The following is a 16,058-nucleotide window of genomic DNA, read 5'->3' as shown; positions in this document are numbered from 1 at the left end:
AGAACACTTCCTCTCCCACTCTTATTTTTTATAAAGAAAAAGAGAGCAACTGGCCTTGCACTGCTAGTTTCAGTGGAAAATTTGCTGAAAAATATGCATATGTGCATATGCATGCAGGTAAACATAAAAACACACACACACAATCCTGAACTTTGTGTTGGCAGCTGGACTGCTGTAACCCATGTCCCCTGAGCTGCAATCAGCTATGAAGGACCAGGAAAAAGTTTCAATGTAATAATTAACTAGACCAGTGGGCTATTATTCGTGGCAGGTAGAGCAGCAATAGTACAGGCTGTGATGCTGGTCGCTTCTCCCTCTAGAACACTGCTGGATGCCTGCAATCAAACTCAGAGAGAGAGAAAAGAAACAGAAAACCTAATGGCAGCATAAGCAACAAGCCACATTTTCCCTTATCTGACTTTACATGTAGGGAAGGTATTTGTAGGAGCAGAAATTTTCTGTTTAGCTTGATGTTGAAAGAATGTGACAAATTCCAATATCACCATTTATCAAATATATATGCATAGTTATTGGTAAGATTAATCAGGTTATTGATAGCAGCTATAGACAACTATTTTCTGTACAGTAGCAAGTAAACAACTTTAATGGCAGCTGGCAAGTGTCAACGTTGATTGGTGCAGCCATAGTATTAGTACTGGAGCAGATGGTTAAAGTGCATCCATTTAGTTTAAAAACTAAACCATGAATATCCCTGTGGCCAATTAGAAAAAAATCAAATTCATCATGGTTGTTCCCTCTCTTTTGGTGCTCTTACCCTGCAGTCCCCAGGAAGTGCTGGAACAAAAGCCAAACTAACAAAGAAAACCGAGTAAAGTATTTCATAACTGTTACTGCAATCTCCTCAAAGAGTACTTTCAAATTCTTTTAAAGCAATGCATCAAAGGCGAACATACCACAATACCCACTGCATTACTCTCAGTACTACCTCAGTCAACACTGTGCAGAGAGGCAAAATACTACTGCCTGGACTTCAGCTTTGGGAAACCATATTCTCTCCTTCCTTCTCTAGCTTTTAATGATTCAATTTCATCAGCCACAGCAGGGAAAAAAAAAAAAAAAAAAGCTGCAGTTTTATTTTTTGTTTTCCAACAAAAGCATTTGGGGCTTATTTAAGAAGACCTTGAAAGAAACTATTTACCAAAAAAGCAAATTCTTTCTTTCAGTAAACTCACTTCCCCTCTGAAAGGCTTTGCTCTGTGTGTGGATTATTCATTTACTTTAATTATTTTGAAGTGCCTCTGTTTGAGTGGGTAGGAGCTAAGTATCCACAATACCGAAGTAGGTCCTAGAACTCGTTGTTATAAACAAAATGTTCTACAGTGGCCTGAATCTGCACAAGTAGTAAACTTGAGGGTTTCAGAAGTCTTTTTTCACAAGGAGTACTTCTGGAGAGCCTGAAAGCTATGGGACACAGTCTCAAGAGCACATATTATTGGACTTACTTTTATGGACAGGTCATTTCATTTTAGTCATGGTCACAGATATAAAACCTTTTCTCCCATCTTGTAGGAAGACAAAAATGTTGCTCTTGTTTCAGTGTAGAAAGCAAAGTTCTGCTTGTAAGAGGCTGGTACCAACTACAGCAACTGAGCAGAACTGGACACGATGGCCAAGTGATATAGAAGAATACAGAATGCCAGAACAGCATACACAACTAGGCATGTAAGCAAAAATAAATAGCAATCTTTCCTAATCTCTGTACTACCTCTCTCTCACGCACATGCACACATCCTCCCCATCCACACATATGCACAAATACAGGAATACTTATATTGTTGCTCTTTGTTAAATATTTTCAGCCCAGACATCTTTCTGGTTAACAGGTACATACACCAGAAACAACAGGAAGAAAACAAGCCAAAAGGCCCCTAAGAAAACTCTAGATGGAAGAATCTGGACACAGTTATATGCACTCATTCACAAAGGGAGGAAGAGGAACCAAGCCTGGAGGAAATGCACAGGATTGAACTATTAGCTCATGTTATATGCAGCAGATTCCAAACAAGAGTCCAAAAACAAACAACCAATATTTGATTCCCAAGCCATATTTCAGAGCCACCCTTTCTGCCATGACAGTATGTACACTCAAAACAAAACTCCAGCAGCTAACCATTCTCACCTTGGAGGAATTTTAGTTCTCAATCTCATGAAAAAAAGCTGACTTCTAAACATTTCACTGTATTTATCAAAGCTTCTGTAATAGCGTTCCAAATTAAAAACAAAAATGCAATAAACCTCCTTAAAAAACAAAGGAGAAACCTTTTCAAATGAAGAGTTTCTACCACCCATTCCTTCAAAAAATATAGAAGGTGTGATGTAGGCATCTGGAAAATCTGAAGCCAACTTCTTGGGAAATCTCATTTCATAAGTCTCCCCACTTTCGATTTGCATTCCTGTTCTTTGAGCATACTCCCATATAAATGTATAGGTCCTCTGCACTGTTGCCCATAGTTACATCCAACAGCTACAGGTAAGCCTACAACAATGTAGAGATAAAAGAGAATGGAGGTAAAAATAATAGTATGGAGGAAAGTAGGAGAACAATTCTGCAGTTACTCATATGGGGGCAGGTTTCGCTCAGTTGGTTAGCGTGTGGTGCTGCTAATGCCAAGGTCAGGGGTTCAGCCCCCGTATGGGCTACGCTGCGGGTTGGCCTAGATGATCTCCAGAGGTCCCTTCCAACCTTACCATTCTATGATTCTATGATATGTAGCTCATGGTTATATCTTAGGAATAGTAGCTTGAAAGCACAAGTTGTTGAGGTTTGATTTAAAAATCTCTGTCAGTTTTGACATTCAGGTGAAAGTACTGCTGCTGGCTCCAGAACAATTTGCATATCTTATCACTAAATAAAATGTCTGAGGTGAGCATCAGTCTGATGAAATTCTAAACAAGAGTCCACAAAAGCGCACACGTCTTTCTGTTAGATTTTTGTCCTGTTCACTCCTCTATAATAAATTATATGATCATCTTATTGTAGCTGTGGGTTTAACTGTGCATGTAAAAAGGAAAATGCTAACAGCCAATTCTTTTTCACGCTTTACAGTTAAGAATTTGACAAATTGTGGATTTTGTGAATAACAAAAAGGCTTATTTTGTTACCATCCACCTCCTTTTTAATTGCCACACAAGTGGTAGAAAATGCTATGTATGGATGTATTTCTTTTTTACATACTTTCCCATGCTAAATACAAACAAATAAATAAAACTACACCTCTTATATTGCACAGACTAATATATGTGCTTAACTTTCTGTCCTGTAATCAATCTCATCTACTTCAACAGGACCACTCAAACTGCTGCCAGGGAAATACAAGTGTAAGTCTTTGCAGAAGAATGGCCTGAACTGCCAACAGCATTATTTGGAACAATTAAATGCCTAGGCCTGCAATGGCTCAGTTTTGCTGAGTGTTGCCTTGCCTTGGGGAATTTACCTATCACCAAATCCTTCCAGTAACATATTATCTTCACTTCCTTCCTCTACCAGTTACCACCTTTACCTACCACTCCTTTCTCACTCATCAGATACAATTCTCCCTTTCCACACACACCCCTGCAGTTGCTATGTGCAGAAGGAGACAGGAGATGCATTTCACTCCTTTTTATGCTTCTGTGCAGTGAAGCGGGATGAAAACATGGTCTGGCCCTTATACTAACTAGCATAGTAATAAACAGTTCACATGTGGATTAACACTGCAGGATGCACAACTTAACAATTTCACCAACTTCATTTTCTAATCTAAGTTGTTCTGAATTGTTCACATGGCAGTCTCTCAGATCTGCCACTGAAAATTACTTGGCCGGTAAATTCTATGGACAATCTTTAATCTGTATGCTGTTTACTGAAGTTCACAATAATCAGCTGCTAATCAAAACATACACAGACTGGACATCCAATTCACCTAGTTCTGTCTCCTGATGAGTAGCTTAGCATTTGGTTTCTTCTGTAAATACCTATGAATGCTATATGAAAAATTATTCTCTGTACATTCTTTAGTTTTTGACTAAATTCCATGGCTTCCACAGACACTGCCCGTAAATTAACTCTGTCAATAAATAAATAAATAAATAAATAAAATAACATACCAGGAAAACCAAGTCAATCCCTTAAAAGTTCAAATGACTATTTGTCACAAACATTTCACCTCTACTAATGAACTGCAAAAATGAATGATAGAAAATGCAAAACTGTATTATGTTTAGCAGTTAACATTTTAATAAGGAGGAGATTAGCAATTTTTAATACCTCTAGTGCTTTGTTATATACAGTAGCACAATAACAGAATATTTTAATTGCTAATTATTTAGACCTCATTCAGTTCTCACTCAGGCAAAACTCCCATTGAGGTACTCTTGCCTGAGAAAAGAGCTACAGGATTTGTCTTACTGTGATTTGAAAAAAACTTTAGATATCATAAAAACTATCAAGTTATAGAGACAAAAATCATTAAATCCTTAGCAATATTAAGCCCTACTTAAAGTCCCACTGATTCTTAACACCGACATGTTTATATTAAGTATAATAGATCATTGCAGTTTACAAATTGTAACTTACCCGTATAATTTATGCCCTGATGTGCTGGTGTTCTTAAAGAAGTCTAGCAATGCTTTGAGCCTTCCAGTCCTATGCCTGCTTTTTTACTGTGGGAAATCTCAGTTCAAATGTGATAAGGAAAGAGCATTTCCAAACAATTATGGTATCAATAGCTTTAGAAATCCCCCAAATATATCTGATTTTTACCTTTTGACTTCGGACTCCAAAAGGGTTAAGAGCAGCTCCTAATACTTCTTTTTTATGCTGCTGTAACAAAAAGAAATGCTTATGTTTAGAGATCTGCACACACAACACCTCAGGTTTTCATAACAGTCAAATAACTAGGCATTCAGTGGGGAAAGTGGGTGGAATACTGTATATATATAAACATTTATCTATCTAAAGGAAGACAAAACAAAGTCCTACGCATTCACATTTAGTACACAGGTGATGAGCAAATAAACAAAATACACTAGTACCCAAAATGTCACATTATCTGCATGCTTTAGAGAGAAAAGTTGCACAACTGAACACCAGTTTAGTTGGGAGTCATTCGTATTGACTTTGGCTTAAAAGAACCCCTCCTTTTTTCCATTAAAGGGCAGTTTCATTCCTATTGGGGCAAAAAAAAAAAAAAAAAAAAAAAAAAAAGCTGTCACAATCAAATTTTCAACCCTTATGTTTGACATTCAAATTCATTTATAGGAAAAGGTATAGTTACACTCTTTAAAGTCAAGAGTGTAAAGTCTTTTTTTAAAAAATGAAGAATTGTATATAATTTCTCCTCTCTCAGTGATAAATGACTTTATGACTAAAATGTTGAAAAAAAATCTCTTTCTAGGCTGCTTTTTGAAAAACGAATGAAAAGCAGACTTAGTACCATATAACACTAGTAACCAAAATGTTCAAAACTGGCTGCCAAAGACCTGAAGGAAAGAAGTAGTATTTTGAAGTCATAAATTAGAGTTGGGCATCTACTTCCATCAGTTTGGAATACAGATTAGGGACCAAAGCTCCAAAATTTGCACTTCCTGCCTTGAGAGGTTCAGTTCAGCCACAACACTCAAATCCACTCCAGCCAGGTGTCTTGCTTCCTCACAGGATCAGCTAGAGCCTTTCATTCCCCTCAAGTGCTGAGCTTTCCACCCAGGGACCCATGTCCCAATCTAACAGCCAGCTCAGGTATGGAAGCCTACTAAGCCTACTGGTATTCTTTAATCTTTCACTGGTGAGGGATGTTCACGGCCAGCAATAGGGGCATTTTAATCATTGATATTTTGACTTCTTTGCTATATTGCAGAACTGATTTGATTACATTTATTCGCTACAGAACTGTTTCCTCGTAGCTCAGGTGCTTTGTTATCTGTTCGTCTGTAAAGAGATTGGTGATCTGGTATGGGTTAAAAGTAATCTGTTAACAGGAAAGAACTGATCTTTACAGCAACTCCACTTATTTAGAAGGAAGGGACACACCGTGTAGCTATCTCACATAAAGAAGATACAACAACAGCAGGCTTCTGGCTCATCATTTCCAAAGTTGACTTCCCACCAGGTTTCTGTACATGTCAGAGACGCTTCTGTTTCCTTCTTAGTGCCACATTCACTATTTCTTTGCATGTCTGCAGCCTTCCTCTTGTCTTCTGGAGGCTTTCTACCTCTGCTAATAACAAGCCAGCAGTGCCCCAAGATGCGCATTTGCAGAAATTTCCCTATGGAAATCCCTCAGCCTATTTGGGTCAGTTCTGAATGCACACAGCACAGTGTGTTAGACGGTGGCTTCCATCGTTGTTTCCACAGAGGAAGATTTATTTTGCCTGAACTAAGGTTAGGTAGTTTGTGCTTTAGCTTTCATAAGGTCTGCAGTTGCCTAAATAGATGCACTGGACGGCAGCTGTTAGCATTTTCCAACATTACACAACCATGATCTGGAATAGTCTGTCAGCTCTGTGCAGACAATGAATAAAGCAAAACAGAATGCTCAGAGTATTGAGTAATGAGGATAGGATTTTGACCTTTAAATGCTGTTAGATGTATTGCATGAAGATATGTTTGACTTAGGTGATACTATTAGATATGAAATCGTGCTGTTTGCCTAATGTCTAACTCATCTAACAACTAAAACACGCTATATTTGCTGGCAAACTGTGTATTGCAGCCTGAGTTGGCTTGAATAGCCCTGCACTTGATTGGTTGAGGAAGAGAGGGTGAAACCGTAAGAAGAAAAAAAGTGGGGAAAAGCACAGGAAATTTATCCCCATGTGAATGAAAATTCTATCTCAGACTGTCACTGATCACTCAGACCCAGTGTGGTGCTTCGATATTATCTCCTCAAAATCCTCAAAGTACTAAATCTAAGTCCAAACTCCCAGTTTCTCTTCTCCAGTCTATTGATATCTGAAATTTTGTACAACCACACACGATGTACATAGCTATCCTTCTGTCAGTTATGGTTATTGCCAGAAAATGCTACACAAAAGTCTGTATAACTATTACAGTTACTTTTCTTTTCTTTTTCATTAATTATCTTTTCCATACTTTTGAATGTCTGTATTTAATTAATAGTAACCTTTCTGCCACACACTTTTTAAATTTTGTGACTTAAATTAATGAAGTTTTATTCTTGGGATATAAACCATTTGAGATGGTCATTTGTTGGACCAAGTCACCTGCTAAAGCCACCAAATCCAAAATTACAGGGCATCCTTTTGGTTTTCAATTCCAACCTCCACTTTTACATTTAGTTGTTCCAATTGGGTCAACAGCTTATTGGGGATTCAAATTATACCATGCAAATCCCTCAAAATCTGATGTATCCAGGGGACATTAAATGAAGTGAAAACCATGCCCACAACTCAGAAAAGTCACTTCTGGCTCACTTTTGTACATAGCAAAAGCAAGTATTTTACAACATGGGTTCACAATAGGCTTACTGACCTTAAAATCTTAAAATATATCACAGCCTTCACTCAAGCATGAGATAGACCATGGAAATTTCCTAAACAAATATGTTTTCAAGGATGAACTAGATTAGTTAAACTTGTTAACCCTATTTTATAAAGTATCAAACCAGAGTAAGATCTACCACAAAAATAAGAAGCATATAGAAATCCAAAATTTGAACAGTGCTAGATTAAAAATGTCTCTTTTGCTACGCGACTTGCTAGTAGAATAACAACAGCACACTGAACTGCTGTTCAAAAGCAAACATGAAAGATCTATAGATACTTTTTCATTTCTTTATGTTAATGCCTTATAAGCTGCAAGGCCTTTTGACTTTTGCTACTAATGAAAAAAATTGTATGCAGTGAACTACCATCAGATCAAATGAAACTGAGATAAACACATTCAGCTCAAGAATGTGCATGCTATTTACATTTTCTCTCAAGTTTATGGAGCTTTCACCATGAATAACATGGAAAGAGAGGAGAGGAAATATTATAGAATGGTAACTGTGAGGATCTCCTCTTTTTAAAACTCTATAGTCGAAGAACAAAATTCAAAGAATAAGATAAAATTTTTGAGCATCACTCTATTTCAGTTCCTCCCAGAGTCATCATACATGCAAACTAACCTCTATGGTAGCAAGTGGATGAAAGGAACCACTGTTGATTAATACTAAGAATATAGGAGCCAAAATAATTTTAGACAATGATTCACTGTGAGACTGCTGGTAAATCTCTTGGTCTTTTCAGCTTCAATCAACCTGGCATGAACATTGGGTAAAGTATGCGCTTAGCAAAATTGACAAAGCATCGCAGCAATGCTCTTGTTTTAAAAAAGATTTGTGTGTGAATTTAATGCTCATGAAAAAGGCTAATCTGGCAAGCTTTGAGTTTGAAATCCTCTCATTTCCGGACAGTACTTCTAGCAGCAGAACAAAACTACTCACGCAGGCTCACCACTACGCTGCAGCCTTGAACTGAAGGACCCGGCCGAGCGGCTGCAGCATAACGCAGAACAGGTTCTGTGGTCAGTTCAGCCTCTTTCACGGGACTTAAAACCACAGATCAATTTCTGCTGACTGTAGTGATCTATTTTGTGATCTAGACATCTGTCCCTGAGATCTAGACTTGAGAACTCTTTAACTGATTGGTTCAAGAGTCAAGCTCATCAATCTGAGGAAAAGAAAAAAAAAAAGAAAAAAAAATCAAGTGACTAGTGTTAAACTACCATGATAAAGATAGCATCTGGAGAATTTTTACAAGAAGAGTGCCAAAGACAGACCATTGACCTATCTGCAAGGATAAGATGATGAACTACTGGCTATGAATTGGTTTGTTTACAGAAAAGAAAGCCTCATACGTTTACAGAAAAATTTTAAAGCAACAATAGTCAGTGTTACAAGCCCATTCTTAGCACGCGAAGACGTCTGTGATAGAGCAATTTAAACTCCTCGTGCACTTCTACATTCTATTTGAAAAGGGCTATTTGACCGTATTTATCCACATGGGAGAGTTGTGTTAACTGTCTGGACCAAAAGTAGAAGGACTTTCGAAGGCAACAGTTACATGATGGAGACAGGGAACATGCGTAGAACTATCTACTAGGTTTACCTCCTGTTAACTTTATGTACTGTAACTTTAATTAAACAGACACCATTGCCTGGAACATGAGAGGCAAAAGGCATTTTTAACATCAGAGGTACTAGGAACTAGCATGTATATTTCTTGAAAAGGAAATACCAAAGCACAGAGCAAATTAAAATATGCCATGGTAACAGATAAAGACTTCAACTGTCAACAAAATCAGGCTATTAATTCTCATGTAAACAGTCTTTCTAAATCTTCGAGTTTTAATATACAGTCCAAAGATCACTCTCACGTTCAGCAGCTTTTGTCTTTTAATGCCAATCATTTCAACTGACTTCTCTCACCAGCCCGTGCTCTCTCTCTCACCTTTGGGAAAGACGAGCGAAAATATCAAATGATATCTTACTCTGCCAAGACCAAAGGAACAGTTAAACATTCAAAAAAATTAGGCAATGACTTCTCCCAAGCCAAGGAGGGAATGTGATTAACAGTGAGGTGGATCATTGCCTGGTGGGAGGGGGAACCTGAACCCAAATCTCTTTTTCGTGTTCTGATTCAGTCTACGTTTAGCCCTAGCCTATGTAAACAGCAACCGAAAATTACTGGATGGACAATATAAAATTATTTTGCTGCCAGTCATACTCCTTCTCAAGAGACATCTATTCAGACTTGACGGGAAACTGGAACTATTAGCCTGTTCATGACCACTGAAAGCAAAGATGCCCTGACTGATCCACCCGGACCGAACCACCACCTTTCACAGGATGCAATCTCGCAGCAACCAGTTCTGAAGGTACCTGTGTGAGAAATACGCCCTGCCACTGGTCTCTCTGCACCAATGCAAATGACAGACACTTCCGACTGCAGAGCTGTCAGCTTCGAACCTTTCACCAGAATGTAATTCATGTTATAAGAAAAGGGGATACAATGTGCCTGTTACCTTATCTTTTTCCCTTCAAATTTCTATCCTATTTGTGAAATAGAGCAAGACTAAAACTTTTCTTTAGACTGCGATCAACCAGATGTCACTCCGTAACAAGCACAGGCTCTGCTCTTGCTGGTCACTGGCATCGCAAAGTCACAAAGGTGCTGCTCTCGTCCTCAAAATCATTACCACCTTTAAACACGAATTCCCTCAAAGCGCTACCGAGCCTAGTGTGGGGGAAAGTGGAGGTGAAGAGAGAGACGACAACTCTCCTTGCTCTCCAGAGACCATGTTCCCCTACAGCTCTTTGGTACTGTGCAACACTTAACTCCTTGAAGCCTTTTCTCTTAGTCGCTCTCCCTTGGCAGCAAATTCTTCAAACTTGAAAACCAGGACACGAGCCAAGTAAATAAAAAAAAAAATAAATAAATAAAGCTCAATGTCTATAAAAAGTACACAGACTAACCTGCTTAATTATTAACAGGTAAACACAACAAATTCTGAATTATTTACTTAATCTTTTCAGCTACAAACCTCAGACTTTTAGAGCATGAAATACATGCTTTATTTTAAGACACAAAACAGATTTTTTTACAGGTTGTGTCGACATTTTTTTGGGAGGGGAAGGGAGGTTGTTTTCAGGAATATACACTTCCTATTAACCCCAAAATATCATCCTGTAACTGAATCCAGCTGGAATTATAAATAGAGAAATAAAACCTTTAGTATAAAGATCCTGTATTCAAGAATGCACTAGTGAATGAGCTGGCTGTTTCTGACTTACAACTGAGTGAAAATGGGATTCCTGTGAGTCATATGCATCCTCTGTTTCTCTGAATGTACTCAAAGGGAGTACTCTTGATTAAGAGGGAAGCTGGTGAAGGTTCCAGCAAAAAGTTCTACAATAAAATAGTCTCAGGTACTATCCTATTTCCTTTCTTGAATAAAGCCATCCTGCCTCAAACAAACAAAAAAAAGTCAGTCACATGCCCCTGATGACCTTACAAGATGCTCTTCGAGATCTGACTTCCAGCTGAATCCATCTACATTTTTCCATTTTTCCTTTTTCCTATATATCATTTTGCCTTGCTCACTGTATCACATCCGATACAGTTTTTTCTACAGATACGTTCAAAATACGTATAGAAGGGGAAGGAAGCTCCATGTTCCTTCCTAAAGATGTGATAAAACACTGACAGTTTGGTCCTGGATGAATTCAGTGTATGCCCTTTGAGGTCTTCAGCATTCAGTAGTGTAAAGCAACACCATCTCCTTCTCAGGAACCTCAGGCCACCACAAAGTCATTACCATCTAGAAAAACGCTAAATTATGATGACTGAAGAAACGTGGTTACGAATCTCAGATGACCTTTCTTAGCCAGCCCTTCTTTGTGGGTGATCCTATGATATTGCTGGTGAAGTCCCAGATCAATAAAGATATATGCATTACGCTGAAGCTGCCCAGCGAGACATGCACTAAAAGTCTGTTCAATAGCTTTCACATACAACCAGAAGTTTTCATAGGAGTATTTCAGTAATACTTAGCAAAGGGGTCATATACCACTTCTACCTCATCAGTTCTGTAAATCTGCAGAAATACAGCATATGACGTTATAATCCATTATTCACCTACTTGTTACAATGGTCCAAAGTCATTTGTTTTTTCCTGTCTTCAGATTTTAACAATTTTAATCAATATTTACATATAATACCTTTTTTGCCTGCCAATGCCTTCCAAAGGTGCAATTCAGGAGATGAGACAGTTAATCACAGAGCTGGTTTAGCCTCTAATGTATGTGGCCTACTTACGTTAGCAACATTTTATTAGCACGTTATGCTGTATGTTTAATATTTAGTATATTGTGTGAAAATGGTTTACTCTGTAGTGCTCATATAAATGACTTACAAATTCTGTTTGACACATAGAGAACACTGTATAAGTAATGCATGTATTTCTAAGTATACCTAAGGCTATAGAAAATAAGGATAAATGGAAGACAGATGAAGAAAAAAACAAAACAAAAGTATCTGATGATGGAGTTAAGATCTAGCTTACAGTGCCTAGACCAAAGCAGCAGAATTAGGTATACACAGGCAGCTCCCATCCCCTCTTTAACTTTTGATTTCAGATCTTCCTCTGTAAGCCTTAGAAGCTGTCCAGCTGAAGGAGAAAAGGAATTTCTTCATTGCTGAAATCTCACAGCAGAGACAACTGTAACAAAGCATATAACAAATCTCCCCCATCCCTTTTATATTTTAGCAGATCGAGAAAGAGAATGTAGGATCTGTGTTTGAGTTTACGAGCACTTTCAGGACATTTTTCACTAGACAGTTAACTTAGCTCTGTCTTCATGAATTATGCAGCCCTTCTAGGGTGTTCTCAAACAACGTTAGTTGAAACCCCACGTGCAAGATTCCCTGCACATGGGCAGCAGATCATTCCAATAGGATCATAACTCAGCTGACTCAGAAGCAGATTTTCGCAGAATAGTCACAAAGCAGTTCTGGGTAAGGATTCCAACTATTTAGCTATAGCTATTTTGGATGCACTGATGCCAACAAATTATCACTGGAAAGGAATTTTTGTTTGTCTTTACCCCTTAGTTATGAGGAAAGTACACTGTTTTTCAGTCTCCTCCAGCTTAACAAGCGAATCAAAGATACACCAACAGGCATGGCTAAGGACCATGTAAGGGAAAATTCTTCAGTCTCATCTGAATTAGGCCTAAGTGAAAAGAGCCAAATGCAGCCCTGATTCAACTCTTACTCCCTTGGAATTACATGAAAGGTGGATTTAGCCTAATGTCTTCAGCTAGATCCTTCTTAACTTTAGAGTTATTTGAGTCACGTTGGACACCGGCAGCTTTCTTCACTGCATACCCTTGTACAAATATGAATAGGAACCTTTCCTGTGAGGGAAAAAAGGCCCCTACCTTAACCTTGATCTCTAACAAGCAAATTATTCACATTGATCAGAAATGTGTGTTTCTGAGATCCTCTGATGACAGGTGAATATGCCACTGTGAAGGAAGGATGATAACATTCAAGGGCAAGTTGTCTCCAGGTGAAGCCCAAAATACCCCATGGAAAGAGGAAAACTCTATCTAGAGTCAAGGAGTCTTGTTAGCAATCAATATGCTTTATCTCTTTTTATTTCTAACACTGTAATTTGTCAATATATTTATAAATCCATTTACAGCGATGCAGCCAAGGCTTTAGCAAATATCAGACTTGTTTTCTGCAAAAATATATAATCATAGCAAAAGCGTTTTTTTCACTGGTGAAGTATTTCCAAAATTTTTACAAAGGACCCTTACTGTTCATCACAATCCCTGACAAAATATCAGTCCCAAAGCTTTTCTAAGTTACTTCAGTGGATGTTTTGTCAAGCGACATTCAAAACCATTTTTATTTTGGAAAGCAAAAACAAAATAAAATTGAGCCTATTTCACATTCTTTTTATTCTCCAAGTACTTTATTGAATTTTTCAAAATTATTTCAACACATGTACAACACTTACATGGCATATCCTAAAAGAACTCACAGTAAAGAATTTCAGTTCATCTTTCCTCTAGGAAAGAAAAAAGAAAAAACCCCAAACAATCTAAAAATCCGCTTTGAAAATATATCTTTTCCCTGTTATATTCAGTGGGGGACATTAAAAATTCAATATTTGCTACTTTGCAATGACTTATGGACACAAAACAGTTTCTTCATGCTGCAATAGGTTTCTGTAGTCTAAATATAAGACAAACTATAAGTAATGTACACACTCAAAATAGTACTGAATATGACACCCACAACCCAGCTCAGACCCTGCCATGAATTATTCCTTTATTTTTTCCCATTATTTCTATCATTCATTATAGCCACAGTATTTATTTTTTAAAATGATTAATATGTAAAAATCAGTACATAGAAACCAAGTAACAAGAATGGGTCTAATTAAAAATTAACATTCTTACAAAAATAACTATTGTATTAATCAATATGAAGACTTAAATATTCAGATCAGTAGGACATTTTTAGTTCTAACATTCATCCTTTAAGGACACGGGGACACTTGATTCAGTAAAATCTTAGCTGAGGTACATCCATACACAGTGTTCAGACTAAAAGCAGGTTGAGAGCTTTATTGCAAGCTAGTATGCAAGTCCATCATCAGAAGGCCTCATATTTTGTTGAATAAATATGAAGTTTGTGCATAATTAACATCTGAAGGAAACAATCCAAAAGGGACTCCACATTTTCAGCTGAAAGTTCATGAGCAAAAGTGAATGGATATTTTTCGGATCAAACTAATCTTCGGTGTAATCTTACCAAAATCAATGAGATTCAAAGATGAATTCAACACATTAATGTTATGCACTAGAGAGGCTTAATTAAGAACACTACCCTGTGAATACTGTTTCCTGTTACCCCTCAAAACATGTGATCCATTGGATATTTTTCTACTACTGTTTATTATATACTTGTATTTATTGACCTACTCATACAACTTTCACCTACATTCTCCTCAAACTTGTGCAAAATGACCTTCACTTCTCTCTCGTAATACAGGTTAATGGATTTTTGTCCTGTTACGTTACGTTAAATGATGCCAAATAAAGTTTCTGAAATATGTGCAAAACTGTTTTCAGGTAATAAATTACTCATATTATTGCACAGTTTAACGTTTCCAGGGACATCAATGTATTAGGCACTGCTATGGCATGGCCTGGGAGATGGTCATCGCCGCAAAGAGCTTTCCAGACAAGACAGGCAAAGAGTGCAGAGGAGCCGAGACACGCAGGTTGGATGGAGCTATTTGCCTGAGTTTACTCAGGAAGACTGTGATAGTACAGTGCTAACCTTTATTTCAAGCTACACCCCAGTGGTTTCATAACAAAGCCTTCCCTCCTCTCTCCTAGTTAATATAAAGGCCACTCCAAAAATCCAAGTATTGTATCTGCCCCATTAACTTAGCAGTTCCAAACATCGTACTACTTTGCATTTGCATATATCTAGCATCACAAATCTCAAAGCCCAGTATACTTTGAAAGAAGCAAAAAACAAATTGAAATAGATTGTCCTCATTTGGCGAGAAAATAAAAAATGTGACGGCATTAAGGGTGAATTCATCTCAACTGCCTTTGGCCCACAAAAAAACCCCTCCTGCCTAGGCATCTTCTATCCCCACTGGGAAGAGGCAGGCACACGCAGAAGGCGATTCCTTCAGCGAGCAGAGAAGTGCCAAAGTCACGCACCAGAGAAGCTTCTCCCCTTCCTTCGTCTGCAGAGGTAGATGCTTAGACAAAATGCCTAACTGACAGGCCAAACGAATGGCAGGATGCTGTAAGGTCTGGCTAAGATTTGTGCAGCAGTTAGTGCACAGCGCAATCCCAGCAGGAATACCCAAGATGCTGTCGCCACACAAATAACGGCTATAAAATCAACTCACATAAAAGTGAGAATTTTCAAAGAAAAGTGATGAAACTCTGCCAGCAAACATTGATCGCAAGTTCTACTACTCAGAGAAGGAAGTATCTATGAATCTCAGTAAAAATGAATCTCTGTAGCTGAAATAACTTTTAAAATACAGAAGTGCTTGTATTGTTGTCTCTGGAAACATATCAGATGTTTGTGAGGGTCCAAAAATGCTTGACTTTTCTATGCAAACTTGCACATCAGAAAAATTTTATGCTTCATTGCATGGTATGATCTTGAAGCTCTGAACTAACTGTGAAGTAACTTTTCAGACAGCCCTTCCAAAATGTAAACCAGTTAACACAAAACTGATTCTCTTGCAATACTAAAACGGACAGCAGAAACTAGATACAGAGTACCTCCAGCAAACAAATGACTTAGGCTAACAACAGCTTCCATGACAGGCATACACAGCTAATTTACACATTCTAGTCCTTTTAGCAAATATTATTCCCTGAAAACAAACAAAAAAAAAAAAAAAAAAAAAAAGAAAAGAAAAGAAAAAAAATACCACAGAGTACCAACAGAGTCCCACGACAGAATAACAGCACTTTCACTCAATTGCTTTCTGAGTCTGAAAGGGG

At 37.8% G+C, this 16,058-nt stretch overlaps 1 long non-coding RNA gene across 5 annotated transcripts in view; it reads right to left on the bottom strand.

The window, feature by feature from the left end:
• The window catches only part of LOC134138368 (uncharacterized), a 146,423-nt gene that overhangs the window by 82,247 nt on the left and 48,118 nt on the right, over nt 1-16,058 (bottom strand). For all 5 annotated transcript variants that reach the window (XR_009957880.1, XR_009957873.1, XR_009957877.1 and 2 more), the window contains one exon: nt 4,763-4,822. This is a non-coding gene — a long non-coding RNA (uncharacterized LOC134138368). The remainder of the gene's footprint in view (nt 1-4,762; nt 4,823-16,058) is intronic.

This window comes from Rhea pennata, chromosome 1 (assembly GCF_028389875.1).
Source record: "Rhea pennata isolate bPtePen1 chromosome 1, bPtePen1.pri, whole genome shotgun sequence".
Classification (NCBI taxonomy): Eukaryota; Metazoa; Chordata; class Aves; order Rheiformes; family Rheidae; genus Rhea; species Rhea pennata.
The sequence above is the reverse complement of the archived record's forward strand: the minus strand, read 5'-3'. Positions and strand labels throughout refer to the sequence as shown.